This window comes from Electrona antarctica (genome assembly GCF_951216825.1).
Source record: "Electrona antarctica genome assembly, chromosome: 3".
In the NCBI taxonomy this organism is placed as follows: Eukaryota; Metazoa; Chordata; class Actinopteri; order Myctophiformes; family Myctophidae; genus Electrona; species Electrona antarctica.
The window spans coordinates 47,843,317-47,851,419 of record NC_136808.1 but is presented as its reverse complement, the minus strand read 5'-3'; positions in this window follow the sequence as shown (position 1 = coordinate 47,851,419).

The window sequence follows — 8,103 nt, the reverse complement described above, 5'->3', positions numbered from 1 at the left end:
GAACACTACACCCTCACTGAAACAGTACAGCTCACGTGAACACTACACCCTCACTGAAACAACAGTACAGCTCACGTGAACACTACACCCTCACTGAAACAACAGTACAGCTCACGTGAACACTACACCCTCACTGAAACAACAGTACAGCTCATTTGAACACTACGCTCTCCTACTGACAGTAGGAGACCAACAGTACGCTACGTGGTGACATCATTACATCTCCTCCAGTCATCCCAGTTCTCCATACATCGACACATTGATTGTGAGCTTAAGTATATTTTCAAAATATGTTTTTATACATTGGAAACTTCAAATGGGACCTTCTGCATGATGAGTACTTTTACTTTTGGCACTTTAAGTACATTTCGATAACAATACATTTGAAATTTTGTAGTAAAGTCAATTTTGGATTTCAGTGTGCCTCTTGGTAAGACCTGCTTTGAAGGCTTTATACTAACACTCCTTTTGTGACTCTGGCGCCATCTAAAGGTCAAGCATTATCTAAAGACTAAGTCTGGTTTTAGTCAGGGGGTGCCTGCTTGCCACTGCCCGAAATATGCATGCCACATTTCCAAATCCAAATGTGATGACGAGATGAGATATACTTTATTAATCCCCGAAGGGAAATTGAAGCGCTACAGCAGCCAAAGTGGACATAAACACACTAGACCAGGACCACACGCAAACTTTGGGGAGGCAGTTCTTATGTATTTGCATTATAGAGTCTAATGGCAGTTGGCATGAAAGAGAGTCTATACCGCTCCGTATGCATCCTCGGGGGGAAGGTGAGCCTTCGTAGGTGCTGCAGAACCATGCAGTCTCTCCAGGGTCTTCATGACGTGTGAGGTCAGAACCACTGGCCTGTAGTCGTTCAGAGTACTGGGATTCGCTCCTTTAAGCACCAGAATGATGCAGGGTGTTTTCCATCTCACAGGCAACCCCCCCAGTCTCAGTGAGGGTGTTTTCCATCTCACAGGCACCCTCCCCAGTCTCAGTGAGAGGTTGAAGAGGTGCTCGGGCACCCTCCCCAGTCTCAGTGAGAGGTTGAAGAGGTGCTCATCACATTTGTGATGACGGCTATGGAGTTGTATTTATAAATTTTTTGTCCAATGAGTGTTTTTCGTGTGAATGGATGCAATGGATTCAGAATAATGAAAACCCCCTATAGTTTGACCACCCTCTATAGTCGTCACATGCTACATAAAGCAAAATTTAAAATAGTAAATGTTTCTATTATAATATACTGCAGATTGTTAATGGTAGCCCTTTTAGGGAACTGAATTTCTGTCTTTGCGAGATGTGTTACTAGACACCTTTACAAACACATTGATGGTAAGGAATTTATTCCCAGATTGGACCTTGTTCTGATAATATTCCCTGATATTCCCTATCTTGGTCAAGTGTGATGTTGTAAGCCAGGGGTGGGCAACTTTGGAGACGATTGGAGAGGGCCACTATAGTTCCACACATACACACACACACACTCACTCCAGAGGGCCACTATAGTTCCACACACACTCACTCCAGAGGGCCACTATAGTTCCACACTCACTCCAGAGGGCCACTATAGTTCCACACTCACTCCAGAGGGCCACTATAGTTCCACACTCACTCCAGAGGGCCAATATAGTTCCACACTCACTCCAGAGGGGCACTATATACAGTAGTTAACACACTCACTCCAGAGGGCCAATATAGTTACACACTCACTCCAGACTCACTATAGTTCCACACTCCCACTATAGTTCCACACTCACTCCAGAGGGCCACTAAAGATCCACACTCACTCCAGAGGGCCACTATACAGTAGTTCCACACTCACTCCAGACTCACTATATTTCCACACTCACTCCAGAGGGCCACATTGCACTATTGTAGCAAAAATAGAAAAACTAAATAGCATACAAGCTCAAAATGCGTCGCACTGTGACACATTTTGAGAATAGATCTGCTATTTTTGTTTTATATTTTACAGGTTTCATGTTTGTCTTTAGTTCAAAGTTTGTTTAGTAAACGCATTGACAATAAAGGGAAAATTTACGTCAGAATGTGTCGTTTACGTCATATTGTCTCTTTATTGTTAGTGGCATTTAATGTTTGTGTTGGCACCGTTTGTTTTACATCACCATTACATCACCTAATCAACATGAGTTAGTCTTTAAGGGACCTATAACATAAAATTCAACTTTTTCCATTTCTTTTGTGCTTTTGGGGCTTCCATATGTGTTTTCTATCCCAACAAATAACCAATTTTGAACAATCAGGCTTTCATATCATATAGGTGCTTTAATGGAAATTGCTCTCAGGAACAGTTCAACTGATTTTGTCCTCATCGTGATGTCATCAATGTCACCCTACTTTGTATAATTCCTCCTCATCTTCAGTCTTCAGTTCCAAATTTCCATTTCCACTTTGTTTACAATGTCCACCATTGTTGATTTTCTAAGCTGGCATGGAATGGAAACAAGCCTGGTTTTATCTAGCATCAGTATTATAATGACTCAAATACCCATTGATGCCTGGTGCAACCTATGTTGTTCTACCTTTGATGCCGGCGCGCGCTCTGTGTCTCAGTCATCAGCTATATACGTGTAGCAACATAAGTATTTAAAAAAAGAATGAATCAGAATTTGAAGGTTTTCAGAAACCTTATAGGTCAGGCCCTAGAAGGCGTTCCCAGATTCGGCCTCAGGCATCAATGGGTTAAATAATCTGCATATCAGCGCCCCCACCACCTCAGGACATTGTGGTACTGCAGCTAAAACTGCTTTCAAAGTCCAGAAATAAATGATAAGGGTTATATCACAGTGGTGATTGAGGCTCAAACCATTAGAAATAACTTTGAGGGACATAGACAATATAATAATTATTACAAAACATACAATAACCACCTTCAACCCTACAGTATTTACATATGTTACTGCCATTTGAAAAAGGAGTGTTGTACATTTTAAACTTGTGAAATGATGGGCACATTATGTACAATGAGTACTTTGTAGAAATACTCGGTTAAGTAAAAGTCCGGTATTCATATACAGTAGCCTACTTGTACTCTTTTACTGGAAGTTTTGAGTACTTTTCCACTACTGTAGGATCCTCTCTCCCTCTCCCTCTCCCTCTCTCTCTCTCTCTCTCTCTCTCTCCCTCTCTCTCTCCCCCTCTCCACCTCTCACCCAGTCACTCCCCATTTAAATTGCACTTTCCCCCGGCTTATCCTCTACATTGGACCCCTGCCACGGCTTTGTACTAGCGGTTTAATAGCAGTCATCAGCTCTTTTCGAGACCATTAAATCGAACCGGTATGGACATTTCCTACATATTGACGTTGTTGTCAGCCATTGTTGGTTACGTTATATGACTCTAACCCTATTACTAACCCTAACTCTAACCCTAACCTCAGTCTTAACCGGCCACGCGAGTAAACATGAAGCAAAGTTGTTGTATAGCGCAGTTTCACGATGTGCTCGCTTTGGCGGCAGTAATTTCACGTTGCCTACTCGCGGTAGGCATGCATGTAGGGAATGTCCATATTGCCTCCATTGCAAAAAAGGAAGGGAGCAGGATCTCGGCTTCACAATCGTACCCAGAAGGTCTACGAGACACGCTGCAGAAACCCTCACACACCTGGACTACGCTGATGACCTCTGACCCTCACACACCTGGACTACGCTGATGACCTCTGACCCTCACACACCTGGACTACGCTGATGACATCTGCCTGCTGTCTGACATCTGCCTGCTGTCTGACCATGTAAGGCAGGCACAGGCTCTCCTGACCAGAGTGGAGTTGGAGTGCGCTAAAGTTGGACTCAGGCTAAATGCAAAGAGGACAGAGGTCATAACCTATAACATCCCCCAAGAACATCTGCCCCTAACAACAATAGAGGGTACTGTGCTAAAGGAGGTCAGTGACTTTAACTACCTGAGGCGCATGGGTTGGCTCCACAGAGAAGGACCTTAAAGTGAGGAAAGCACTTGCCTGGAGAGCTCTTAATGGTATGACCAGTGGGTGGAAATCCAACCTCCCCCGACATATAAAGATCAGTTTCTTCTCTGCGACCGTGGAGTCTGTTCTCCTCTATGGCTGTGAATGCTGGACACTAACACAAGCCCTACAGAAATCCCTGGATGGGTGCTACACCAGAATGTTACGTGTGGTACTGTAACTGAACATCAACCAGGACGAGCACATCACCAACAAGTGTCTGTACGGGGCATTACCATGTGTATCAGAGAAGATAGCAGTAAGGAGGATGAGACTAGCTGGCCACTGCCACCGACACCAATTAAGAACTCCCGGCCAAACATCTTGTACTGTGGGAACCAACACACGGGCATCGATCGAGACGTCCCACACCTACCTATGTGGACGTACTAACTAAAGAGAGATGCTGGTGAGAAAGCACAAATGAGCTGGCCAGATGTATGGAGAGCTCTACGAGCTTGTAGATCTGCTATCTTTTTTCTTTGTTTTTATCGTGAAAATGTGGCGCAAATCTTTGGACATATTATTTCACAGCGGACGTTTTTAACTCATATCTTTGCTTCTGGGTGTCCCCTAACACAACATATTTTCAGATGGGTGTCGGCGGCCAATTACATATGATTTTAGGGGTCCTTGAGATGAAATTGTTTGGGAACCGCTGTTATAGAAACAAAGGTTTTCAGAAAACTGTCATGATTTAGAAGACATTTTGTAGAATGCACTGACTCTGTTGAAGCTAAAAGCCAGTGGATTTCAAAGACTTCACCGCCTCTAGTAATGACAGCAGTGCCACAGCAGTGACTGAGACTTTCCTCTACCATGATGCACTCATTCTGCTGATGTAATAATGGGACACGCCGTACGGCACGGTACAGCACCAATAGTGTTTAGCAGTGGTGGAAAAAGTACTCACATTTCTTACTTAAAGGGCCACCTTCACCCTTTTTGCAACTAGATCTTAGTTTAAAGGGCCACCTTCACCCCTTTTGCAACCAGATCTTATATTTAATGATGTTTGGGAGACAAGAAACACTTTCCTGGGGGTTTTATGTGGGTACAATCTGTGTTTTCAGATATTTTAGTATTTCAAAGTGTCGACACTGGTCTCACTTCCTTTCTGGACTCTCCACAAGGTATAGAGTGAGTGCACCAAAGCATTATGGTCATTGACAGTCAAACCCTAGTCAAACACACATACTACATTATTTTTCTGGCCATGGGGTGCAAATTTCAAAATGTGCTACTGTTATCTACTTACAAATAGGCTACTATTAACATTGAGTCACTGGAGTTTCTTCCAGCTGTGAAATGTCCCTTTAAAAAGTATCAATACTACAATGTAGAAATAAAAAGTATAAAGTCCTCCTGAGATCTAGTAACTAGTAATCTACAAAGTAACTAAAGTTTTCAAATACTCTAGTAAAGTAAAAAAGAAAAAGAAAAAAACACCTCAAAAATGTACTTCAGTAGCTTACAGTACTATACTTGAGTAAATGTACTTAGTTACTTTACAGCACTGTTGAAAACGTCGAATGCTGATTGGATAGACTGAAAGAGGTGGGAGGAGTTATAGAGTCACAGAGGCAGAGCAGGTCAGCTCTATAAAAAGGTACGTCTGTATTAGAGCAGGGAATGAATGGTGTGTGTGTGTGTGTGTGTGTGTGTGTGTGTGTGTGTGAGTGTGTGTGTGTGTGTGTGTGGGTGCGTGCGTGCGTGCGTGCGTGCGTGCGTGCGTGCTTGCGTGCGTGCGTGCGTGCTTGCGTGCGTGCGTGCGTGCGTGCGTGCTTGCGTGCGTGCGTGCGTGCGTGCGTGCCCATATTTAGCTAACAGACCCTGATTGAGAGAGAGGGCACTGGGGGGGGGGGTCTGCCTCAGGGACGGGATGAGGGGGGGGGGGGGGAGGGATGAGGGGGCGGGGGGTGAGGGGGCGGGGGGGTGAGAGAGGCGGGAGCCAAACAACGCGTGTGTTGTTCTGTTCAGAGTTTACTCACCAGGGAGTTTTCCAGTCTGACAGATCACGGAGCAGTGCTTTAATGCCAAGACACACCACCTAGTAACACCCAGTCAGGGAAAACCTCTCTCTCACGCCAGCTCTGCAAGTCAATACTGGCTGTATAGGCCTTGTAGAGCACCGTTTCATATCAAGGAACATTATTTATTGGGCATTTGATGACATTCAGCCTCTCAGACCCAAAACATAAAACAATATATATATATTTTGTTGTCGTTGGATACGATTTTGTCCCAAATCCCATGCTGTATTGATGTGGTGGTATCATATACTGTATTAGAGACTCCCATGGGTCATGTGATTCCCGCGGAATTGATATACATACTGAAGAGTGTAAAATGTGGGGCCTGTGGGGCCACAATCTGAGGACCGCTCAGAGGACCGACTATACACGGACAAAACTAGGTGTTCATTTAACCAAGTTTAAGTTTCTGGGCATCGGTCTTGACATGGTGATGACTGTTATCATTATACAAGTCATTTTTTTTTATTTTTTTTTTATTTTTATCCCTCGATTTTCTAACCCATTTTTTCACCCCTGTGCCAATTATCTAATGTGATCCTGGGCTCTCTACACACCCTCCGCCAACCTAGTCCCCATATATGGGGGACATGGGGAGAGCAACGGACTTGAACTCATGCTTCCTTCCTGCCTGAGTGTCCAAGTTGCTCCTTTACACGTGACAGGGGGGAGTTTCCCTGGTTGGACGTAGCGCGTGGAAGGAACACGTTATTCCAACCAGTTCCTTTCCCCTCCATCAGGCTGGCCAGGGGGAGGCAGTTTGTTTAGAGACCAGGATTACTGCATGTTTTTGTGAGGGTACCTACCCTAGGGGACATGGGGAGAACATGCAAACCGCGTCATCAGTGGCTCGGGTATGGGCACTGATGACGCGGAGGAGGAAACACGCCGCCAGCACCCACAACGCCCCGAGCGGGAATCGAACCCAGGACCTTCTAGCTGTGAGGCGACAGCACTACCAACTGTGCCACCGTGCCCTATATATACAAGTCATTTTAATCCCCTAGCTCAGAAAACCCTTCTCTCTCTGGTCTGGCTTAACCAATGTTGTGTCAGCGTGGACTGGAGTGACTACCGCACTATGTGCTGTATCTGGGCTCTGTGGGCGTCTTTTATGATGTAAAATGTCATGTGTGACTGTGGAGAGACCAGAGAGGAAGCCTTGCGATGTTCCACTGAGCGTAGAACCGGGCTATTTGTGTTTTAAAGCCCGAGCTGCCTTTAGACTGGACAAGTGGACACACGGCATGCAATGTTATGTAATGTGGTTTCCTATAAGGACCACTGTGTGTGTGTGTGTGTGTGTGTGAGTGTGTCCGCTCGCACGCGTGTGTGGGTGAATGAATCAATGCACGTGCGCGTGTGCACACACACACACACACACACACACACACACACACACACACACACACACACACACACACACACACACACACACACACACAGTCTGTGAGCCCTGAATGACGTGGTACAAAGAGTACTGTGAAGTTCTACCAGTACTCATTGTCACATCCAGAAACCTGCAGGGAGTGATGGCTATCTCTTTCTTAATGTAACAATAACGCACACAACAAAAGCACAAGCCGGAGAATAACACGCGATAACCGACAAAAAATGTTTTGTACTCAACATCTCAGTTAAACCCCTGTAGACTAAATGCCTATTTATACTATTTATAGGTGATAAGGTGACCACCGAAAACTACAACATGACGTCACTGAGCCGCGGTGGTAAGAGACTCACCGCTCACCCAAACACATTTCTGTTTTTACTAAAACTACAACATGACGTCACTGAGCTGCGGTGGTAAGAGACTCACCGCTCACCCAAACACATCTCTCTGTTTTTACTAAAACTACAACATGACGTCACTGAGCCGCGGTGGTAAGAGACTCACCGCTCACCCAAACACATCTCTCTGTTTTTACTAAAACTACAACATGACGTCACTGAGCCGCGGTGGTAAGAAACTCACCGCTCACCCAAACACATCTCTCTGTTTTTACTAAAACTACAACATGACGTCACTGAGCCGCGGTGGTAAGAGACTCACCGCTCACCCAAACACATCTCTCTGTTTTT